We start from the raw sequence: 24,055 nt of genomic DNA on the forward strand, positions 1-24,055 counted from the left end.
GCTGTGAGGTCACTTGTTGCTCAGTGCCTGATAGGCCAGTGCTGGCCGTCTGGCTGGGCATTCCTCTTGGGAGCTCCCTTCTGCCTCAGTGCCTGGGGCGGCAGGACTGGGCGCATGCTTTCTCTTGGTGCTTGTGAGGTCGCTCGTGTGTCAGCGCCTGCTAGGGCCGGCCTGGCAATATGCTTGCTCTTTGGGCTCGCGGTGTCTGCTTAGCCTCAGGGCCTGAGAGAGAGCAGCGCTGGGGACAGAGCTGCTGTTTGTGCTTGTGCGGGCACTGGAGTCTCCTTGTGTGCTAGAGCCCTGTTAGGCCCATGGCTCTTGGTTTGGCTTTTGAGCTCAGCTGCGCCCCACTGCCTCATTGGCCAGTGCTGCTCACCTGGCTACTCCTTGTGCTCTTGAGAACATTGGTGTGGCAGAGGCGGAGAGCCAAGTGCTGGTCCTGGGGCTGCTCTTTGGGTAGGTGAGGTCACTGGTGCCTCAGTGCCTGATGGGTTGAGCTGACTGAGCTCAAAAGCAAAAGCAGCAGCCATAGTCCTTACGGTGGTCTAGCACACCAGGAGACACGAGTGCCTTCCCAAGCACAAAGAGCAGCTCTGTCTCCAGCAGCGGCCTCTCAGGCGCTGAGGCACAAGAGCCATTAGGAGCCCAAAGAGCAAGCACATGGCCAGGGCTGCCCTAGCAGACACTAGGACACAAGGGCCCTCACACGCACAAAGAGAAGCCATGCGCCTAGCCCTGCCTTATCGGCACTGAGGCAGAAGTGGGCTCCCAACTGGAATCCCCAGCCAGATGACCAGCACGGGCCTAGCAGACACTGAGGCACCAGTGACCTCCCTGCCACCTGAGCAGCACGGGCCTTGCAGGCACTGTGCGAGAGGAGACCTGAATGCCAGAAAGAGCAAACCTATGCTCAGCTCAGCTTCGTCAGGCACTGAGGCACAAGTGAGCTGGCAAGCTCAAAGAGAAAGCATGCTCCGCTTGCCAGGCAGCTCTTCTCAGTTTCCCTGAGGTCACTAGTGCCTGATGCCCTAAAAGGCCGGTGCTGCTGCCAGGGCTGCCCATGTGGCTGTGAGGTCACTTGTTGCTCAGTGCCTGATAGGCCAGTGCTGGCCGTCTGGCTGGGCATTCCTCTTGGGAGCTCCCTTCTGCCTCAGTGCCTGGGGCGGCAGGACTGGGCGCATGCTTTCTCTTGGTGCTTGTGAGGTCGCTCGTGTGTCAGCGCCTGCTAGGGCCGGCCTGGCAATATGCTTGCTCTTTGGGCTCGCGGTGTCTGCTTAGCCTCAGGGCCTGAGAGAGAGCAGCGCTGGGGACAGAGCTGCTGTTTGTGCTTGTGCGGGCACTTGAGTCTCCTTGTGTGCTAGAGCCCTGTTAGGCCCATGGCTCTTGGTTTGGCTTTTGAGCTCAGCTGCGCCCCACTGCCTCATTGGCCAGTGCTGCTCACCTGGCTACTCCTTGTGCTCTTGAGAACATTGGTGTGGCAGAGGCGGAGAGCCAAGTGCTGGTCCTGGGGCTGCTCTTTGGGTAGGTGAGGTCACTGGTGCCTCAGTGCCTGATGGGCTGAGCTGAGCTGACTGAGCTCAAAAGCAAAAGCAGCAGCCATAGTCCTTACGGTGGTCTAGCACACCAGGAGACACGAGTGCCTTCCCAAGCACAAAGAGCAGCTCTGTCTCCAGCAGCGGCCTCTCAGGCGCTGAGGCACAAGAGCCATTAGGAGCCCAAAGAGCAAGCACATGGCCAGGGCTGCCCTAGCAGACACTAGGACACAAGGGCCCTCACACGCACAAAGAGAAGCCATGCGCCTAGCCCTGCCTTATCGGCACTGAGGCAGAAGTGGGCTCCCAACTGGAATCCCCAGCCAGATGAGCAGCACTGGCCTAGCAGGCACTGAGGCACAAGTGACCTCCCTGCCACCTGAGCAGCACGGGCCTTGCAGGCACTGTGCGAGAGGAGACCTGAATGCCAGAAAGAGCAAACCTATGCTCAGCTCAGCTTCGTCAGGCACTGAGGCACAAGTGAGCTGGCAAGCTCAAAGAGAAAGCATGCTCCGCTTGCCAGGCAGCTCTTCTCAGTTTCCCTGAGGTCACTAGTTCCATATGCCCTAAAAGGCCGGTGCTGCTGCCAGGGCTGCCCATGTGGCTGTGAGCTCACTTGTTCCTCAGTGCCTGCTAGGCCAGTGCTGGCCGTCTGGCTGGGCATTCCTCTTGGGAGCTCCCTTCTGCCTCAGTGCCTGGGGCGGCAGGACTGGGCGCATGCTTTCTCTTGGTGCTTGTGAGGTCGCTCGTGTGTCAGCACCTGCTAGGGCCGGCCTGGCAATATGCTTGCTCTTTGGGCTCGCAGTGTCTGCTTAGCCTCAGGGCCTGAGAGAGAGCAGCGCTGGGGACAGAGCTGCTGTTTGTGCTTGTGCGGGCACTTGAGTCTCCTTGTGTGCTAGAGCCCTGTTAGGCCCATGGCTCTTGGTGTGGCTTTTGAGCTCAGCTGCGCCCCACTGCCTCATTGGCCAGTGCTGCTCACCTGGCTACTCCTTGTGCTCTTGAGAACATTGGTGTGGCAGAGGCGGAGAGCCAAGTGCTGGTCCTGGGGCTGCTCTTTGGGTAGGTGAGGTCACTGGTGCCTCAGTGCCTGATGGGCTGAGCTGAGCTGACTGAGCTCAAAAGCAAAAGCAGCAGCCATAGTCCTTACGGTGGTCTAGCACACCAGGAGACACGAGTGCCTTCCCAAGCACAAAGAGCAGCTCTGTCTCCAGCAGCGGCCTCTCAGGCGCTGAGGCACAAGAGCCATTAGGAGCCCAAAGAGCAAGCACATGGCCAGGGCTGCCCTAGCAGACACTAGGACACAAGGGCCCTCACACGCACAAAGAGAAGCCATGCGCCTAGCCCTGCCTTATCGGCACTGAGGCAGAAGTGGGCTCCCAACTGGAATCCCCAGCCAGATGACCAGCACGGGCCTAGCAGACACTGAGGCACCAGTGACCTCCCTGCCACCTGAGCAGCACGGGCCTTGCAGGCACTGTGCGAGAGGAGACCTGAATGCCAGAAAGAGCAAACCTATGCTCAGCTCAGCTTCCGCAGGCACTGAGGCACAAGTGAGCTGGCAAGCTCAAAGAGAAAGCATGCTCCGCTTGCCAGGCAGCTCTTCTCAGTTTCCCTGAGGTCACTAGTGCCTGATGCCCTAAAAGGCCGGTGCTGCTGCCAGGGCTGCCCATGTGGCTGTGAAGTCACTTGTTGCTCAGTGCCTGGTGGGCCAGTGCCGGCCGTCTGGCTGGCGATTCCTCTTGGGAGCTCCCTTCTGCCTCAGTGCCTGGGGCGGCAGGACTGGGCGCATGCTTTCTCTTGGTGCTTGTGAGGTCGCTCGTGTGTCAGCACCTGCTAGGGCCGGCCTGGCAATATGCTTGCTCTTTGGGCTCGCAGTGTCTCCTTAGCCTCAGGGCCTGAGAGAGAGCAGCGCTGGGGACAGAGCTGCTGTTTGTGCTTGTGCGGGCACTTGAGTCTCCTTGTGTGCTAGAGCCCTGTTAGGCCCATGGCTCTTGGTTTGGCTTTTGAGCTCAGCTGCGCCCCACTGCCTCATTGGCCAGTGCTGCTCACCTGGCTACTCCTTGTGCTCTTGAGAACATTGGTGTGGCAGAGGCGGAGAGCCAAGTGCTGGTCCTGGGGCTGCTCTTTGGGTAGGTGAGGTCACTGGTGCCTCAGTGCCTGATGGGCTGAGCTGAGCTGACTGAGCTCAAAAGCAAAAGCAGCAGCCATAGTCCTTACGGTGGTCTAGCACACCAGGAGACACGAGTGCCTTCCCAAGCACAAAGAGCAGCTCTGTCTCCAGCAGCGGCCTCTCAGGCGCTGAGGCACAAGAGCCATTAGGAGCCCAAAGAGCAAGCACATGGCCAGGGCTGCCCTAGCAGACACTAGGACACAAGGGCCCTCACACGCACAAAGAGAAGCCATGCGCCTAGCCCTGCCTTATCGGCACTGAGGCAGAAGTGGGCTCCCAACTGGAATCCCCAGGCAGATGAGCAGCACTGGCCTAGCAGGCACTGAGGCACAAGTGACCTCCCTGCCACCTGAGCAGCACGGGCCTTGCAGGCACTGTGCGAGAGGAGACCTGAATGCCAGAAAGAGCAAACCTATGCTCAGCTCAGCTTCGTCAGGCACTGAGGCACAAGTGAGCTGGCAAGCTCAAAGAGAAAGCATGCTCCGCTTGCCAGGCAGCTCTTCTCAGTTTCCCTGAGGTCACTAGTTCCATATGCCCTAAAAGGCCGGTGCTGCTGCCAGGGCTGCCCATGTGGCTGTGAGCTCACTTGTTGCTCAGTGCCTGCTAGGCCAGTGCTGGCCGTCTGGCTGGGCATTCCTCTTGGGAGCTCCCTTCTGCCTCAGTGCCTGGGGCGGCAGGACTGGGCGCATGCTTTCTCTTGGTGCTTGTGAGGTCGCTCGTGTGTCAGCACCTGCTAGGGCCGGCCTGGCAATATGCTTGCTCTTTGGGCTCGCAGTGTCTGCTTAGCCTCAGGGCCTGAGAGAGAGCAGCGCTGGGGACAGAGCTGCTGTTTGTGCTTGTGCGAGCACTTGAGTCTCCTTGTGTGCTAGAGCCCTGTTAGGCCCATGGCTCTTGGTTTGGCTTTTGAGCTCAGCTGCGCCCCACTGCCTCATTGGCCAGTGCTGCTCACCTGGCTACTCCTTGTGCTCTTGAGAACATTGGTGTGGCAGAGGCGGAGAGCCAAGTGCTGGTCCTGGGGCTGCTCTTTGGGTAGGTGAGGTCACTGGTGCCTCAGTGCCTGATGGGCTGAGCTGAGCTGACTGAGCTCAAAAGCAAAAGCAGCAGCCATAGTCCTTACGGTGGTCTAGCACACCAGGAGACACGAGTGCCTTCCCAAGCACAAAGAGCAGCTCTGTCTCCAGCAGCGGCCTCTCAGGCGCTGAGGCACAAGAGCCATTAGGAGCCCAAAGAGCAAGCACATGGCCAGGGCTGCCCTAGCAGACACTAGGACACAAGGGCCCTCACACGCACAAAGAGAAGCCATGCGCCTAGCCCTGCCTTATCGGCACTGAGGCAGAAGTGGGCTCCCAACTGGAATCCCCAGCCAGATGACCAGCACGGGCCTAGCAGACACTGAGGCACCAGTGACCTCCCTGCCACCTGAGCAGCACGGGCCTTGCAGGCACTGTGCGAGAGGAGACCTGAATGCCAGAAAGAGCAAACCTATGCTCAGCTCAGCTTCGTCAGGCACTGAGGCACAAGTGAGCTGGCAAGCTCAAAGAGAAAGCATGCTCCGCTTGCCAGGCAGCTCTTCTCAGTTTCCCTGAGGTCACTAGTGCCTGATGCCCTAAAAGGCCGGTGCTGCTGCCAGGGCTGCCCATGTGGCTGTGAAGTCACTTGTTCCTCAGTGCCTGATGGGCCAGTGCTGGCCGTCTGGCTGGCGATTCCTCTTGGGAGCTCCCTTCTGCCTCAGTGCCTGGGGCGGCAGGACTGGGCGCATGCTTTCTCTTGGTGCTTGTGAGGTCGCTCGTGTGTCAGCACCTGCTAGGGCCGGCCTGGCAATATGCTTGCTCTTTGGGCTCGCAGTGTCTGCTTAGCCTCAGGGCCTGAGAGAGAGCAGCGCTGGGGACAGAGCTGCTGTTTGTGCTTGTGCGGGCACTTGAGTCTCCTTGTGTGCTAGAGCCCTGTTAGGCCCATGGCTCTTGGTTTGGCTTTTGAGCTCAGCTGCGCCCCACTGCCTCATTGGCCAGTGCTGCTCACCTGGCTACTCCTTGTGCTCTTGAGAACATTGGTGTGGCAGAGGCGGAGAGCCAAGTGCTGGTCCTGGGGCTGCTCTTTGGGTAGGTGAGGTCACTGGTGCCTCAGTGCCTGATGGGCTGAGCTGAGCTGACTGAGCTCAAAAGCAAAAGCAGCAGCCATAGTCCTTACGGTGGTCTAGCACACCAGGAGACACGAGTGCCTTCCCAAGCACAAAGAGCAGCTCTGTCTCCAGCAGCGGCCTCTCAGGCGCTGAGGCACAAGAGCCATTAGGAGCCCAAAGAGCAAGCACATGGCCAGGGCTGCCCTAGCAGACACTAGGACACAAGGGCCCTCACACGCACAAAGAGAAGCCATGCGCCTAGCCCTGCCTTATCGGCACTGAGGCAGAAGTGGGCTCCCAACTGGAATCCCCAGGCAGATGAGCAGCACGGGCCTAGCAGGCACTGAGGCACAAGTGACCTCCCTGCCACCTGAGCAGCACGGGCCTTGCAGGCACTGTGCGAGAGGAGACCTGAATGCCAGAAAGAGCAAACCTATGCTCAGCTCAGCTTCGTCAGGCACTGAGGCACAAGTGAGCTGGCAAGCTCAAAGAGAAAGCATGCTCCGCTTGCCAGGCAGCTCTTCTCAGTTTCCCTGAGGTCACTAGTGCCTGATGCCCTAAAAGGCCGGTGCTGCTGCCAGGGCTGCCCATGTGGCTGTGAGGTCACTTGTTGCTCAGTGCCTGCTAGGCCAGTGCTGGCCGTCTGGCTGGGCATTCCTCTTGGGAGCTCCCTTCTGCCTCAGTGCCTGGGGCGGCAGGACTGGGCGCATGCTTTCTCTTGGTGCTTGTGAGGTCGCTCGTGTGTCAGCACCTGCTAGGGCCGGCCTGGCAATATGCTTGCTCTTTGGGCTCGCAGTGTCTGCTTAGCCTCAGGGCCTGAGAGAGAGCAGCGCTGGGGACAGAGCTGCTGTTTGTGCTTGTGCGGGCACTGGAGTCTCCTTGTGTGCTAGAGCCCTGTTAGGCCCATGGCTCTTGGTTTGGCTTTTGAGCTCAGCTGCGCCCCACTGCCTCATTGGCCAGTGCTGCTCACCTGGCTACTCCTTGTGCTCTTGAGAACATTGGTGTGGCAGAGGCGGAGAGCCAAGTGCTGGTCCTGGGGCTGCTCTTTGGGTAGGTGAGGTCACTGGTGCCTCAGTGCCTGATGGGTTGAGCTGACTAAGCTCAAAAGCAAAAGCAGCAGCCATAGTCCTTACGGTGGTCTAGCACACCAGGAGACACGAGTGCCTTCCCAAGCACAAAGAGCAGCTCTGTCTCCAGCAGCGGCCTCTCAGGCGCTGAGGCACAAGAGCCATTAGGAGCCCAAAGAGCAAGCACATGGCCAGGGCTGCCCTAGCAGACACTAGGACACAAGGGCCCTCACACGCACAAAGAGCAGCCATGCGCCTAGCCCTGCCTTATCGGCACTGAGGCAGAAGTGGGCTCCCAACTGGAATCCCCAGCCAGATGACCAGCACGGGCCTAGCAGACACTGAGGCACCAGTGACCTCCCTGCCACCTGAGCAGCACGGGCCTTGCAGGCACTGTGCGAGAGGAGACCTGAATGCCAGAAAGAGCAAACCTATGCTCAGCTCAGCTTCGTCAGGCACTGAGGCACAAGTGAGCTGGCAAGCTCAAAGAGAAAGCATGCTCCGCTTGCCAGGCAGCTCTTCTCAGTTTCCCTGAGGTCACTAGTGCCTGATGCCCTAAAAGGCCGGTGCTGCTGCCAGGGCTGCCCATGTGGCTGTGAGCTCACTTGTTCCTCAGTGCCTGATGGGCCAGTGCTGGCCGTCTGGCTGGGCATTCCTCTTGGGAGCTCCCTTCTGCCTCAGTGCCTGGGGCGGCAGGACTGGGCGCATGCTTTCTCTTGGTGCTTGTGAGGTCGCTCGTGTGTCAGCACCTGCTAGGGCCGGCCTGGCAATATGCTTGCTCTTTGGGCTCGCGGTGTCTGCTTAGCCTCAGGGCCTGAGAGAGAGCAGCGCTGGGGACAGAGCTGCTGTTTGTGCTTGTGCGGGCACTTGAGTCTCCTTGTGTGCTAGAGCCCTGTTAGGCCCATGGCTCTTGGTTTGGCTTTTGAGCTCAGCTGCGCCCCACTGCCTCATTGGCCAGTGCTGCTCACCTGGCTACTCCTTGTGCTCTTGAGAACATTGGTGTGGCAGAGGCGGAGAGCCAAGTGCTGGTCCTGGGGCTGCTCTTTGGGTAGGTGAGGTCACTGGTGCCTCAGTGCCTGATGGGCTGAGCTGAGCTGACTGAGCTCAAAAGCAAAAGCAGCAGCCATAGTCCTTACGGTGGTCTAGCACACCAGGAGACACGAGTGCCTTCCCAAGCACAAAGAGCAGCTCTGTCTCCAGCAGCGGCCTCTCAGGCGCTGAGGCACAAGAGCCATTAGGAGCCCAAAGAGCAAGCACATGGCCAGGGCTGCCCTAGCAGACACTAGGACACAAGGGCCCTCACACGCACAAAGAGAAGCCATGCGCCTAGCCCTGCCTTATCGGCACTGAGGCAGAAGTGGGCTCCCAACTGGAATCCCCAGGCAGATGAGCAGCACTGGCCTAGCAGGCACTGAGGCACCAGTGACCTCCCTGCCACCTGAGCAGCACGGGCCTTGCAGGCACTGTGCGAGAGGAGACCTGAATGCCAGAAAGAGCAAACCTATGCTCAGCTTCGTCAGGCACTGAGGCACAAGTGAGCTGGCAAGCTCAAAGAGAAAGCATGCTCCGCTTGCCAGGCAGCTCTTCTCAGTTTCCCTGAGGTCACTAGTGCCTTCTGCCCTAAAAGGCCGGTGCTGCTGCCAGGGCTGCCCATGTGGCTGTGAGGTCACTTGTTCCTCAGTGCCTGATAGGCCAGTGCTGGCCGTCTGGCTGGGCATTCCTCTTGGGAGCTCCCTTCTGCCTCAGTGCCTGGGGCGGCAGGACTGGGCGCATGCTTTCTCTTGGTGCTTGTGAGGTCGCTCGTGTGTCAGCACCTGCTAGGGCCGGCCTGGCAATATGCTTGCTCTTTGGGCTCGCAGTGTCTGCTTAGCCTCAGGGCCTGAGAGAGAGCAGCGCTGGGGACAGAGCTGCTGTTTGTGCTTGTGCGGGCACTGGAGTCTCCTTGTGTGCTAGAGCCCTGTTAGGCCCATGGCTCTTGGTTTGGCTTTTGAGCTCAGCTGCGCCCCACTGCCTCATTGGCCAGTGCTGCTCACCTGGCTACTCCTTGTGCTCTTGAGAACATTGGTGTGGCAGAGCCGGAGAGCCAAGTGCTGGTCCTGGGGCTGCTCTTTGGGTAGGTGAGGTCACTGGTGCCTCAGTGCCTGATGGGCTGAGCTGAGCTGACTGAGCTCAAAAGCAAAAGCAGCAGCCATAGTCCTTACGGTGGTCTAGCACACCAGGAGACACGAGTGCCTTCCCAAGCACAAAGAGCAGCTCTGTCTCCAGCAGCGGCCTCTCAGGCGCTGAGGCACAAGAGCCATTAGGAGCCCAAAGAGCAAGCACATGGCCAGGGCTGCCCTAGCAGACACTAGGACACAAGGGCCCTCACACGCACAAAGAGAAGCCATGCGCCTAGCCCTGCCTTATCGGCACTGAGGCAGAAGTGGGCTCCCAACTGGAATCCCCAGGCAGATGAGCAGCACTGGCCTAGCAGGCACTGAGGCACAAGTGACCTCCCTGCCACCTGAGCAGCACGGGCCTTGCAGGCACTGTGCGAGAGGAGACCTGAATGCCAGAAAGAGCAAACCTATGCTCAGCTCAGCTTCGTCAGGCACTGAGGCACAAGTGAGCTGGCAAGCTCAAAGAGAAAGCATGCTCCGCTTGCCAGGCAGCTCTTCTCAGTTTCCCTGAGGTCACTAGTTCCATATGCCCTAAAAGGCCGGTGCTGCTGCCAGGGCTGCCCATGTGGCTGTGAGCTCACTTGTTGCTCAGTGCCTGCTAGGCCAGTGCTGGCCGTCTGGCTGGGCATTCCTCTTGGGAGCTCCCTTCTGCCTCAGTGCCTGGTGAGGCAGGACTGGGCGCATGCTTTCTCTTGGTGCTTGTGAGGTCGCTCGTGTGTCAGCACCTGCTAGGGCCGGCCTGGCAATATGCTTGCTCTTTGGGCTCGCAGTGTCTGCTTAGCCTCAGGGCCTGAGAGAGAGCAGCGCTGGGGACAGAGCTGCTGTTTGTGCTTGTGCGGGCACTTGAGTCTCCTTGTGTGCTAGAGCCCTGTTAGGCCCATGGCTCTTGGTTTGGCTTTTGAGCTCAGCTGCGCCCCACTGCCTCATTGGCCAGTGCTGCTCACCTGGCTACTCCTTGTGCTCTTGAGAACATTGGTGTGGCAGAGGCGGAGAGCCAAGTGCTGGTCCTGGGGCTGCTCTTTGGGTAGGTGAGGTCACTGGTGCCTCAGTGCCTGATGGGCTGAGCTGAGCTGACTGAGCTCAAAAGCAAAAGCAGCAGCCATAGTCCTTACGGTGGTCTAGCACACCAGGAGACACGAGTGCCTTCCCAAGCACAAAGAGCAGCTCTGTCTCCAGCAGCGGCCTCTCAGGCGCTGAGGCACAAGAGCCATTAGGAGCCCAAAGAGCAAGCACATGGCCAGGGCTGCCCTAGCAGACACTAGGACACAAGGGCCCTCACACGCACAAAGAGCAGCCATGCGCCTAGCCCTGCCTTATCGGCACTGAGGCAGAAGTGGGCTCCCAACTGGAATCCCCAGCCAGATGACCAGCACGGACCTAGCAGGCACTGAGGCACCAGTGACCTCCCTGCCACCTGAGCAGCACGGGCCTTGCAGGCACTGTGCGAGAGGAGACCTGAATGCCAGAAAGAGCAAACCTATGCTCAGCTCAGCTTCGTCAGGCACTGAGGCACAAGTGAGCTGGCAAGCTCAAAGAGAAAGCATGCTCCGCTTGCCAGGCAGCTCTTCTCAGTTTCCCTGAGGTCACTAGTGCCTGATGCCCTAAAAGGCCGGTGCTGCTGCCAGGGCTGCCCATGTGGCTGTGAGCTCACTTATTCCTCAGTGCCTGCTAGGCCAGTGCTGGCCGTCTGGCTGGGCATTCCTCTTGGGAGCTCCCTTCTGCCTCAGTGCCTGGGGCGGCAGGACTGGGCGCATGCTTTCTCTTGGTGCTTGTGAGGTCGCTCGTGTGTCAGCGCCTGCTAGGGCCGGCCTGGCAATATGCTTGCTCTTTGGGCTCGCAGTGTCTGCTTAGCCTCAGGGCCTGAGAGAGAGCAGCGCTGGGGACAGAGCTGCTGTTTGTGCTTGTGCGGGCACTGGAGTCTCCTTGTGTGCTAGAGCCCTGTTAGGCCCATGGCTCTTGGTTTGGCTTTTGAGCTCAGCTGCGCCCCACTGCCTCATTGGCCAGTGCTGCTCACCTGGCTACTCTTTGTGCTCTTGAGAACATTGGTGTGGCAGAGGCGGAGAGCCAAGTGCTGGTCCTGGGGCTGCTCTTTGGGTAGGTGAGGTCACTGGTGCCTCAGTGCCTGATGGGTTGAGCTGACTGAGCTCAAAAGCAAAAGCAGCAGCCATAGTCCTTACGGTGGTCTAGCACACCAGGAGACACGAGTGCCTTCCCAAGCACAAAGAGCAGCTCTGTCTCCAGCAGCGGCCTCTCAGGCGCTGAGGCACAAGAGCCATTAGGAGCCCAAAGAGCAAGCACATGGCCAGGGCTGCCCTAGCAGACACTAGGACACAAGGGCCCTCACACGCACAAAGAGAAGCCATGCGCCTAGCCCTGCCTTATCGGCACTGAGGCAGAAGTGGGCTCCCAACTGGAATCCCCAGCCAGATGACCAGCACGGGCCTAGCAGACACTGAGGCACCAGTGACCTCCCTGCCACCTGAGCAGCACGGGCCTTGCAGGCACTGTGCGAGAGGAGACCTGAATGCCAGAAAGAGCAAACCTATGCTCAGCTCAGCTTCGTCAGGCACTGAGGCACAAGTGAGCTGGCAAGCTCAAAGAGAAAGCATGCTCCGCTTGCCAGGCAGCTCTTCTCAGTTTCCCTGAGGTCACTAGTGCCTGATGCCCTAAAAGGCCGGTGCTGCTGCCAGGGCTGCCCATGTGGCTGTGAGCTCACTTGTTCCTCAGTGCCTGATGGGCCAGTGCTGGCCGTCTGGCTGGCGATTCCTCTTGGGAGCTCCCTTCTGCCTCAGTGCCTGGGGCGGCAGGACTGGGCGCATGCTTTCTCTTGGTGCTTGTGAGGTCGCTCGTGTGTCAGCACCTGCTAGGGCCGGCCTGGCAATATGCTTGCTCTTTGGGCTCGCAGTGTCTGCTTAGCCTCAGGGCCTGAGAGAGAGCAGCGCTGGGGACAGAGCTGCTGTTTGTGCTTGTGCGGGCACTTGAGTCTCCTTGTGTGCTAGAGCCCTGTTAGGCCCATGGCTCTTGGTTTGGCTTTTGAGCTCAGCTGCGCCCCACTGCCTCATTGGCCAGTGCTGCTCACCTGGCTACTCCTTGTGCTCTTGAGAACATTGGTGTGGCAGAGGCGGAGAGCCAAGTGCTGGTCCTGGGGCTGCTCTTTGGGTAGGTGAGGTCACTGGTGCCTCAGTGCCTGATGGGCTGAGCTGAGCTGACTGAGCTCAAAAGCAAAAGCAGCAGCCATAGTCCTTACGGTGGTCTAGCACACCAGGAGACACGAGTGCCTTCCCAAGCACAAAGAGCAGCTCTGTCTCCAGCAGCGGCCTCTCAGGCGCTGAGGCACAAGAGCCATTAGGAGCCCAAAGAGCAAGCACATGGCCAGGGCTGCCCTAGCAGACACTAGGACACAAGGGCCCTCACACGCACAAAGAGAAGCCATGCGCCTAGCCCTGCCTTATCGGCACTGAGGCAGAAGTGGGCTCCCAACTGGAATCCCCAGCCAGATGAGCAGCACTGGCCTAGCAGGCACTGAGGCACAAGTGACCTCCCTGCCACCTGAGCAGCACGGGCCTTGCAGGCACTGTGCGAGAGGAGACCTGAATGCCAGAAAGAGCAAACCTATGCTCAGCTCAGCTTCGTCAGGCACTGAGGCACAAGTGAGCTGGCAAGCTCAAAGAGAAAGCATGCTCCGCTTGCCAGGCAGCTCTTCTCAGTTTCCCTGAGGTCACTAGTTCCATATGCCCTAAAAGGCCGGTGCTGCTGCCAGGGCTGCCCATGTGGCTGTGAGCTCACTTGTTCCTCAGTGCCTGCTAGGCCAGTGCTGGCCGTCTGGCTGGGCATTCCTCTTGGGAGCTCCCTTCTGCCTCAGTGCCTGGGGCGGCAGGACTGGGCGCATGCTTTCTCTTGGTGCTTGTGAGGTCGCTCGTGTGTCAGCACCTGCTAGGGCCGGCCTGGCAATATGCTTGCTCTTTGGGCTCGCAGTGTCTGCTTAGCCTCAGGGCCTGAGAGAGAGCAGCGCTGGGGACAGAGCTGCTGTTTGTGCTTGTGCGGGCACTTGAGTCTCCTTGTGTGCTAGAGCCCTGTTAGGCCCATGGCTCTTGGTTTGGCTTTTGAGCTCAGCTGCGCCCCACTGCCTCATTGGCCAGTGCTGCTCACCTGGCTACTCCTTGTGCTCTTGAGAACATTGGTGTGGCAGAGGCGGAGAGCCAAGTGCTGGTCCTGGGGCTGCTCTTTGGGTAGGTGAGGTCACTGGTGCCTCAGTGCCTGATGGGTTGAGCTGACTGAGCTCAAAAGCAAAAGCAGCAGCCATAGTCCTTACGGTGGTCTAGCACACCAGGAGACACGAGTGCCTTCCCAAGCACAAAGAGCAGCTCTGTCTCCAGCAGCGGCCTCTCAGGCGCTGAGGCACAAGAGCCATTAGGAGCCCAAAGAGCAAGCACATGGCCAGGGCTGCCCTAGCAGACACTAGGACACAAGGGCCCTCACACGCACAAAGAGAAGCCATGCGCCTAGCCCTGCCTTATCGGCACTGAGGCAGAAGTGGGCTCCCAACTGGAATCCCCAGCCAGATGACCAGCACGGGCCTAGCAGACACTGAGGCACCAGTGACCTCCCTGCCACCTGAGCAGCACGGGCCTTGCAGGCACTGTGCGAGAGGAGACCTGAATGCCAGAAAGAGCAAACCTATGCTCAGCTCAGCTTCGTCAGGCACTGAGGCACAAGTGAGCTGGCAAGCTCAAAGAGAAAGCATGCTCCGCTTGCCAGGCAGCTCTTCTCAGTTTCCCTGAGGTCACTAGTGCCTGATGCCCTAAAAGGCCGGTGCTGCTGCCAGGGCTGCCCATGTGGCTGTGAGCTCACTTGTTCCTCAGTGCCTGATAGGCCAGTGCTGGCCGTCTGGCTGGCGATTCCTCTTGGGAGCTCCCTTCTGCCTCAGTGCCTGGGGCGGCAGGACTGGGCGCATGCTTTCTCTTGGTGCTTGTGAGGTCGCTCGTGTGTCAGCACCTGCTAGGGCCGGCCTGGCAATATGCTTGCTCTTTGGGCTCGCAGTGTCTGCTTAGCCTCAGGGCCTGAGAGAGAGCAGCGCTGGGGACAGAGCTGCTGTTTGTGCTTGTGCGGGCACTGGAGTCTCCTTGTGTGCTAGAGCCCTGTTAGGCCCATGGCTCTTGGTTTGGCTTTTGAGCTCAGCTGCGCCCCACTGCCTCATTGGCCAGTGCTGCTCACCTGGCTACTCCTTGTGCTCTTGAGAACATTGGTGTGGCAGAGGCGGAGAGCCAAGTGCTGGTCCTGGGGCTGCTCTTTGGGTAGGTGAGGTCACTGGTGCCTCAGTGCCTGATGGGCTGAGCTGACTGAGCTCAAAAGCAAAAGCAGCAGCCATAGTCCTTACGGTGGTCTAGCACACCAGGAGACACGAGTGCCTTCCCAAGCACAAAGAGCAGCTCTGTCTCCAGCAGCGGCCTCTCAGGCGCTGAGGCACAAGAGCCATTAGGAGCCCAAAGAGCAAGCACATGGCCAGGGCTGCCCTAGCAGACACTAGGACACAAGGGCCCTCACACGCACAAAGAGAAGCCACGCGCCTAGCCCTGCCTTATCGGCACTGAGGCAGAAGTGGGCTCCCAACTGGAATCCCCAGCCAGATGACCAGCACGGGCCTAGCAGACACTGAGGCACCAGTGACCTCCCTGCCACCTGAGCAGCACGGGCCTTGCAGGCACTGTGCGAGAGGAGACCTGAATGCCAGAAAGAGCAAACCTCTGCTCAGCTCAGCTTCGTCAGGCACTGAGGCACAAGTGAGCTGGCAAGCTCAAAGAGAAAGCATGCTCCGCTTGCCAGGCAGCTCTTCTCAGTTTCCCTGAGGTCACTAGTGCCTGATGCCCTAAAAGGCCGGTGCTGCTGCCAGGGCTGCCCATGTGGCTGTGAGGTCACTTGTTCCTCAGTGCCTGATGGGCCAGTGCTGGCCGTCTGGCTGGCGATTCCTCTTGGGAGCTCCCTTCTGCCTCAGTGCCTGGGGCGGCAGGACTGGGCGCATGCTTTCTCTTGGTGCTTGTGAGGTCGCTCGTGTGTCAGCACCTGCTAGGGCCGGCCTGGCAATATGCTTGCTCTTTGGGCTCGCAGTGTCTCCTTAGCCTCAGGGCCTGAGAGAGAGCAGCGCTGGGGACAGAGCTGCTGTTTGTGCTTGTGCGGGCACTTGAGTCTCCTTGTGTGCTAGAGCCCTGTTAGGCCCATGGCTCTTGGTTTGGCTTTTGAGCTCAGCTGCGCCCCACTGCCTCATTGGCCAGTGCTGCTCACCTGGCTACTCCTTGTGCTCTTGAGAACATTGGTGTGGCAGAGGCGGAGAGCCAAGTGCTGGTCCTGGGGCTGCTCTTTGGGTAGGTGAGGTCACTGGTGCCTCAGTGCCTGATGGGCTGAGCTGAGCTGACTAAGCTCAAAAGCAAAAGCAGCAGCCATAGTCCTTACGGTGGTCTAGCACACCAGGAGACACGAGTGCCTTCCCAAGCACAAAGAGCAGCTCTGTCTCCAGCAGCGGCCTCTCAGGCGCTGAGGCACAAGAGCCATTAGGAGCCCAAAGAGCAAGCACATGGCCAGGGCTGCCCTAGCAGACACTAGGACACAAGGGCCCTCACACGCACAAAGAGAAGCCACGCGCCTAGCCCTGCCTTATCGGCACTGAGGCAGAAGTGGGCTCCCAACTGGAATCCCCAGCCAGATGACCAGCACGGGCCTAGCAGACACTGAGGCACCAGTGACCTCCCTGCCACCTGAGCAGCACGGGCCTTGCAGGCACTGTGCGAGAGGAGACCTGAATGCCAGAAAGAGCAAACCTCTGCTCAGCTCAGCTTCGTCAGGCACTGAGGCACAAGTGAGCTGGCAAGCTCAAAGAGAAAGCATGCTCCGCTTGCCAGGCAGCTCTTCTCAGTTTCCCTGAGGTCACTAGTGCCTGATGCCCTAAAAGGCCGGTGCTGCTGCCAGGGCTGCCCATGTGGCTGTGAGGTCACTTGTTCCTCAGTGCCTGATGGGCCAGTGCTGGCCGTCTGGCTGGCGATTCCTCTTGGGAGCTCCCTTCTGCCTCAGTGCCTGGGGCGGCAGGACTGGGCGCATGCTTTCTCTTGGTGCTTGTGAGGTCGCTCGTGTGTCAGCACCTGCTAGGGCCGGCCTGGCAATATGCTTGCTCTTTGGGCTCGCAGTGTCTCCTTAGCCTCAGGGCCTGAGAGAGAGCAGCGCTGGGGACAGAGCTGCTGTTTGTGCTTGTGCGGGCACTTGAGTCTCCTTGTGTGCTAGAGCCCTGTTAGGCCCATGGCTCTTGGTTTGGCTTTTGAGCTCAGCTGCGCCCCACTGCCTCATTGGCCAGTGCTGCTCACCTGGCTACTCCTTGTGCTCTTGAGAACATTGGTGTGGCAGAGGCGGAGAGCCAAGTGCTGGTCCTGGGGCTGCTCTTTGGGTAGGTGAGGTCACTGGTGCCTCAGTGCCTGATGGGCTGAGCTGAGCTGACTAAGCTCAAAAGCAAAAGCAGCAGCCATAGTCCTTACGGTGGTCTAGCACACCAGGAGACACGAGTGCCTTCCCAAGCACAAAGAGCAGCTCTGTCTCCAGCAGCGGCCTCTCAGGCGCTGAGGCACAAGAGCCATTAGGAGCCCAAAGAGCAAGCACATGGCCAGGGCTGCCCTAGCAGACACTAGGACACAAGGGCCCTCACACACACAAAGAGAAGCCATGCGCCTAGCCCTGCCTTATCGGCACTGAGGCAGAAGTGGGCTCCCAACTGGAATCCCCAGGCAGATGAGCAGCACTGGCCTAGCAGGCACTGAGGCACCAGTGACCTCCCTGCCACCTGAGCAGCACGGGCCTTGCAGGCACTGTGCGAGAGGAGACCTGAATGCCAGAAAGAGCAAACCTCTGCTCAGCTCAGCTTCGTCAGGCACTGAGGCACAAGTGAGCTGGCAAGCCCAAAGAGAAAGCATGCTCCGCTTGCCAGGCAGCTCTTCTCAGATTCCCTGAGGTCACTAGTGCCTTCTGCCCTAAAAGGCCGGTGCTGCTGCCAGGGCTGCCCATGTGGCTGTGAGGTCACTTGTTCCTCAGTGCCTGATAGGCCAGTGCTGGCCGTCTGGCTGGGCATTCCTCTTGGGAGCTCCCTTCTGCCTCAGTGCCTGGGGCGGCAGGACTGGGCGCATGCTTTCTCTTGGTGCTTGTGAGGTCGCTCGTGTGTCAGCGCCTGCTAGGGCCGGCCTGGCAATATGCTTGCTCTTTGGGCTCGCGGTGTCTGCTTAGCCTCAGGGCCTGAGAGAGAGCAGCGCTGGGGACAGAGCTGCTGTTTGTGCTTGTGCGGGCACTTGAGTCTCCTTGTGTGCTAGAGCCCTGTTAGGCCCATGGCTCTTGGTTTGGCTTTTGAGCTCAGCTGCGCCCCACTGCCTCATTGGCCAGTGCTGCTCACCTGGCTACTCCTTGTGCTCTTGAGAACATTGGTGTGGCAGAGGCGGAGAGCCAAGTGCTGGTCCTGGGGCTGCTCTTTGGGTAGGTGAGGTCACTGGTGCCTCAGTGCCTGATGGGCTGAGCTGAGCTGACTGAGCTCAAAAGCAAAAGCAGCAGCCATAGTCCTTACGGTGGTCTAGCACACCAGGAGACACGAGTGCCTTCCCAAGCACAAAGAGCAGCTCTGTCTCCAGCAGCGGCCTCTCAGGCGCTGAGGCACAAGAGCCATTAGGAGCCCAAAGAGCAAGCACATGGCCAGGGCTGCCCTAGCAGACACTAGGACACAAGGGCCCTCACACGCACAAAGAGAAGCCATGCGCCTAGCCCTGCCTTATCGGCACTGAGGCAGAAGTGGGCTCCCAACTGGAATCCCCAGGCAGATGAGCAGCACTGGCCTAGCAGGCACTGAGGCACCAGTGACCTCCCTGCCACCTGAGCAGCACGGGCCTTGCAGGCACTGTGCGAGAGGAGACATGAATGCCAGAAAGAGCAAACCTATGCTCAGCTTCGTCAGGCACTGAGGCACAAGTGAGCTGGCAAGCTCAAAGAGAAAGCATGCTCCGCTTGCCAGGCAGCTCTTCTCAGTTTCCCTGAGGTCACTAGTGCCTTCTGCCCTAAAAGGCCGGTGCTGCTGCCAGGGCTGCCCATGTGGCTGTGAGGTCACTTGTTCCTCAGTGCCTGATAGGCCAGTGCTGGCCGTCTGGCTGGGCATTCCTCTTGGGAGCTCCCTTCTGCCTCAGTGCCTGGGGCGGCAGGACTGGGCGCATGCTTTCTCTTGGTGCTTGTGAGGTCGCTCGTGTGTCAGCACCTGCTAGGGCCGGCCTGGCAATATGCTTGCTCTTTGGGCTCGCAGTGTCTGCTTAGCCTCAGGGCCTGAGAGAGAGCAGCGCTGGGGACAGAGCTGCTGTTTGTGCTTGTGCGGGCACTGGAGTCTCCTTGTGTGCTAGAGCCCTGTTAGGCCCATGGCTCTTGGTTTGGCTTTTGAGCTCAGCTGCGCCCCACTGCCTCATTGGCCAGTGCTGCTCACCTGGCTACTCCTTGTGCTCTTGAGAACATTGGTGTGGCAGAGGCGGAGAGCCAAGTGCTGGTCCTGGGGCTGCTCTTTGGGTAGGTGAGGTCACTGGTGCCTCAGTGCCTGATGGGCTGAGCTGAGCTAACTGAGCTCAAAAGCAAAAGCAGCAGCCATAGTCCTTACGGTGGTCTAGCACACCAGGAGACACGAGTGCCTTCCCAAGCACAAAGAGCAGCTCTGTCTCCAGCAGCGGCCTCTCAGGCGCTGAGGCACAAGAGCCATTAGGAGCCCAAAGAGCAAGCACATGGCCAGGGCTGCCCTAGCAGACACTAGGACACAAGGGCCCTCACACGCACAAAGAGCAGCCATGCGCCTAGCCCTGCCTTATCGGCACTGAGGCAGAAGTGGGCTCCCAACTGGAATCCCCAGGCAGATGACCAGCACGGACCTAGCAGGCACTGAGGCACCAGTGACCTCCCTGCCACCTGAGCAGCACGGGCCTTGCAGGCACTGTGCGAGAGGAGACCTGAATGCCAGAAAGAGCAAACCTATGCTCAGCTCAGCTTCGTCAGGCACTGAGGCACAAGTGAGCTGGCAAGCTCAAAGAGAAAGCATGCTCCGCTTGCCAGGCAGCTCTTCTCAGTTTCCCTGAGGTCACTAGTGCCTGATGCCCTAAAAGGCCGGTGCTGCTGCCAGGGCTGCCCATGTGGCTGTGAGCTCACTTGTTGCTCAGTGCCTGCTAGGCCAGTGCTGGCCGTCTGGCTGGGCATTCCTCTTGGGAGCTCCCTTCTGCCTCAGTGCCTGGGGCGGCAGGACTGGGCGCATGCTTTCTCTTGGTGCTTGTGAGGTCGCTCGTGTGTCAGCACCTGCTAGGGCCGGCCTGGCAATATGCTTGCTCTTTGGGCTCGCAGTGTCTCCTTAGCCTCAGGGCCTGAGAGAGAGCAGCGCTGGGGACAGAGCTGCTGTTTGTGCTTGTGCGGGCACTTGAGTCTCCTTGTGTGCTAGAGCCCTGTTAGGCCCATGGCTCTTGGTTTGGCTTTTGAGCTCAGCTGCGCCCCACTGCCTCATTGGCCAGTGCTGCTCACCTGGCTACTCCTTGTGCTCTTGAGAACATTGGTGTGGCAGAGGCGGAGAGCCAAGTGCTGGTCCTGGGGCTGCTCTTTGGGTAGGTGAGGTCACTGGTGCCTCAGTGCCTGATGGGCTGAGCTGAGCTGACTAAGCTCAAAAGCAAAAGCAGCAGCCATAGTCCTTACGGTGGTCTAGCACACCAGGAGACACGAGTGCCTTCCCAAGCACAAAGAGCAGCTCTGTCTCCAGCAGCGGCCTCTCAGGCGCTGAGGCACAAGAGCCATTAGGAGCCCAAAGAGCAAGCACATGGCCAGGGCTGCCCTAGCAGACACTAGGACACAAGGGCCCTCACACGCACAAAGAGAAGCCATGCGCCTAGCCCTGCCTTATCGGCACTGAGGCAGAAGTGGGCTCCCAACTGGAATCCCCAGGCAGATGAGCAGCACTGGCCTAGCAGGCACTGAGGCACCAGTGACCTCCCTGCCACCTGAGCAGCACGGGCCTTGCAGGCACTGTGCGAGAGGAGACCTGAATGCCAGAAAGAGCAAACCTATGCTCAGCTCAGCTTCGTCAGGCACTGAGGCACAAGTGAGCTGGCAAGCTCAAAGAGAAAGCATGCTCCGCTTGCCAGGCAGCTCTTCTCAGTTTCCCTGAGGTCACTAGTGCCTGATGCCCTAAAAGGCCGGTGCTGCTGCCAGGGCTGCCCATGTGGCTGTGAGGTCACTTGTTGCTCAGTGCCTGCTAGGCCAGTGCTGGCCGTCTGGCTGGGCATTCCTCTTGGGAGCTCCCTTCTGCCTCAGTGCCTGGGGCGGCAGGACTGGGCGCATGCTTTCTCTTGGTGCTTGTGAGGTCGCTCGTGTGTCAGCACCTGCTAGGGCCGGCCTGGCAATATGCTTGCTCTTTGGGCTCGCAGTGTCTGCTTAGCCTCAGGGCCTGAGAGAGAGCAGCGCTGGGGACAGAGCTGCTGTTTGTGCTTGTGCGGGCACTTGAGTCTCCTTGTGTGCTAGAGCCCTGTTAGGCCCATGGCTCTTGGTTTGGCTTTTGAGCTCAGCTGCGCCCCACTGCCTCATTGGCCAGTGCTGCTCACCTGGCTACTCCTTGTGCTCTTGAGAACATTGGTGTGGCAGAGGCGGAGAGCCAAGTGCTGGTCCTGGGGCTGCTCTTTGGGTAGGTGAGGTCACTGGTGCCTCAGTGCCTGATGGGCTGAGCTGAGCTGACTGAGCTCAAAAGCAAAAGCAGCAGCCATAGTCCTTACGGTGGTCTAGCACACCAGGAGACACGAGTGCCTTCCCAAGCACAAAGAGCAGCTCTGTCTCCAGCAGCGGCCTCTCAGGCGCTGAGGCACAAGAGCCATTAGGAGCCCAAAGAGCAAGCACATGGCCAGGGCTGCCCTAGCAGACACTAGGACACAAGGGCCCTCACACGCACAAAGAGAAGCCATGCGCCTAGCCCTGCCTTATCGGCACTGAGGCAGAAGTGGGCTCCCAACTGGAATCCCCAGCCAGATGACCAGCACGGGCCTAGCAGGCACTGAGGCACAAGTGACCTCCCTGCCACCTGAGCAGCACGGGCCTTGCAGGCACTGTGCGAGAGGAGACCTGAATGCCAGAAAGAGCAAACCTATGCTCAGCTCAGCTTCGTCAGGCACTGAGGCACAAGTGAGCTGGCAAGCTCAAAGAGAAAGCATGCTCCGCTTGCCAGGCAGCTCTTCTCAGTTTCCCTGAGGTCACTAGTTCCATATGCCCTAAAAGGCCGGTGCTGCTGCCAGGGCTGCCCATGTGGCTGTGAGCTCACTTGTTGCTCAGTGCCTGCTAGGCCAGTGCTGGCCGTCTGGCTGGGCATTCCTCTTGGGAGCTCCCTTCTGCCTCAGTGCCTGGGGCGGCAGGACTGGGCGCGTGCTTTCTCTTGGTGCTTGTGAGGTCGCTCGTGTGTCAGCACCTGCTAGGGCCGGCCTGGCAATATGCTTGCTCTTTGGGCTCGCAGTGTCTGCTTAGCCTCAGGGCCTGAGAGAGAGCAGCGCTGGGGACAGAGCTGCTGTTTGTGCTTGTGCGGGCACTTGAGTCTCCTTGTGTGCTAGAGCCCTGTTAGGCCCATGGCTCTTGGTTTGGCTTTTGAGCTCAGCTGCGCCCCACTGCCTCATTGGCCAGTGCTGCTCACCTGGCTACTCCTTGTGCTCTTGAGAACATTGGTGTGGCAGAGGCGGAGAGCCAAGTGCTGGTCCTGGGGCTGCTCTTTGGGTAGGTGAGGTCACTGGTGCCTCAGTGCCTGATGGGCTGAGCTGAGCTGACTGAGCTCAAAAGCAAAAGCAGCAGCCATAGTCCTTACGGTGGTCTAGCACACCAGGAGACACGAGTGCCTTCCCAAGCACAAAGAGCAGCTCTGTCTCCAGCAGCGGCCTCTCAGGCGCTGAGGCACAAGAGCCATTAGGAGCCCAAAGAGCAAGCACATGGCCAGGGCTGCCCTAGCAGACACTAGGACACAAGGGCCCTCACACGCACAAAGAGAAGCCATGCGCCTAGCCCTGCCTTATCGGCACTGAGGCAGAAGTGGGCTCCCAACTGGAATCCCCAGCCAGATGAGCAGCACTGGCCTAGCAGGCACTGAGGCACAAGTGACCTCCCTGCCACCTGAGCAGCACGGGCCTTGCAGGCACTGTGCGAGAGGAGACCTGAATGCCAGAAAGAGCAAACCTATGCTCAGCTCAGCTTCGTCAGGCACTGAGGCACAAGTGAGCTGGCAAGCTCAAAGAGAAAGCATGCTCCGCTTGCCAGGCAGCTCTTCTCAGTTTCCCTGAGGTCACTAGTGCCTGATGCCCTAAAAGGCCGGTGCTGCTGCCAGGGCTGCCCATGTGGCTGTGAGCTCACTTGTTGCTCAGTGCCTGATAGGCCAGTGCTGGCCGTCTGGCTGGGCATTCCTCTTGGGAGCTCCCTTCTGCCTCAGTGCCTGGGGCGGCAGGACTGGGCGCATGCTTTCTCTTGGTGCTTGTGAGGTCGCTCGTGTGTCAGCACCTGCTAGGGCCGGCCTGGCAATATGCTTGCTCTTTGGGCTCGCAGTGTCTGCTTAGCCTCAGGGCCTGAGAGAGAGCAGCGCTGGGGACAGAGCTGCTGTTTGTGCTTGTGCGGGCACTGGAGTCTCCTTGTGTGCTAGAGCCCTGTTAGGCCCATGGCTCTTGGTTTGGCTTTTGAGCTCAGCTGCGCCCCACTGCCTCATTGGCCAGTGCTGCTCACCTGGCTACTCCTTGTGCTCTTGAGAACATTGGTGTGGCAGAGGCGGAGAGCCAAGTGCTGGTCCTGGGGCTGCTCTTTGGGTAGGTGAGGTCACTGGTGCCTCAGTGCCTGATGGGCTGAGCTGAGCTGACTGAGCTCAAAAGCAAAAGCAGCAGCCATAGTCCTTACGGTGGTCTAGCACACCAGGAGACACGAGTGCCTTCCCAAGCACAAAGAGCAGCTCTGTCTCCAGCAGCGGCCTCTCAGGCGCTGAGGCACAAGAGCCATTAGGAGCCCAAAGAGCAAGCACATGGCCAGGGCTGCCCTAGCAGACACTAGGACACAAGGGCCCTCACACGCACAAAGAGAAGCCATGCGCCTAGCCCTGCCTTATCGGCACTGAGGCAGAAGTGGGCTCCCAACTGGAATCCCCAGCCAGATGACCAGCACTGGCCTAGCAGGCACTGAGGCACAAGTGACCTCCCTGCCACCTGAGCAGCACGGGCCTTGCAGGCACTGTGCGAGAGGAGACCTGAATGCCAGAAAGAGCAAACCTATGCTCAGCTCAGCTTCGTCAGGCACTGAGGCACAAGTGAGCTGGCAAGCTCAAAGAGAAAGCATGCTCCGCTTGCCAGGCAGCTCTTCTCAGTTTCCCTGAGGTCACTAGTTCCATATGCCCTAAAAGGCCGGTGCTGCTGCCAGGGCTGCCCATGTGGCTGTGAGCTCACTTGTTGCTCAGTGCCTGCTAGGCCAGTGCTGGCCGTCTGGCTGGGCATTCCTCTTGGGAGCTCCCTTCTGCCTCAGTGCCTGGGGCGGCAGGACTGGGCGCATGCTTTCTCTTGGTGCTTGTGAGGTCGCTCGTGTGTCAGCACCTGCTAGGGCCGGCCTGGCAATATGCTTGCTCTTTGGGCTCGCAGTGTCTGCTTAGCCTCAGGGCCTGAGAGAGAGCAGCGCTGGGGACAGAGCTGCTGTTTGTGCTTGTGCGGGCACTTGAGTCTCCTTGTGTGCTAGAGCCCTGTTAGGCCCATGGCTCTTGGTTTGGCTTTTGAGCTCAGCTGCGCCCCACTGCCTCATTGGCCAGTGCTGCTCACCTGGCTACTCCTTGTGCTCTTGAGAACATTGGTGTGGCAGAGGCGGAGAGCCAAGTGCTGGTCCTGGGGCTGCTCTTTGGGTAGGTGAGGTCACTGGTGCCTCAGTGCCTGATGGGCTGAGCTGAGCTGACTGAGCTCAAAAGCAAAAGCAGCAGCCATAGTCCTTACGGTGGT

This window comes from Dromaius novaehollandiae, chromosome 5 (assembly GCF_036370855.1).
Source record: "Dromaius novaehollandiae isolate bDroNov1 chromosome 5, bDroNov1.hap1, whole genome shotgun sequence".
NCBI lineage: Eukaryota > Metazoa > Chordata > Aves > Casuariiformes > Dromaiidae > Dromaius > Dromaius novaehollandiae.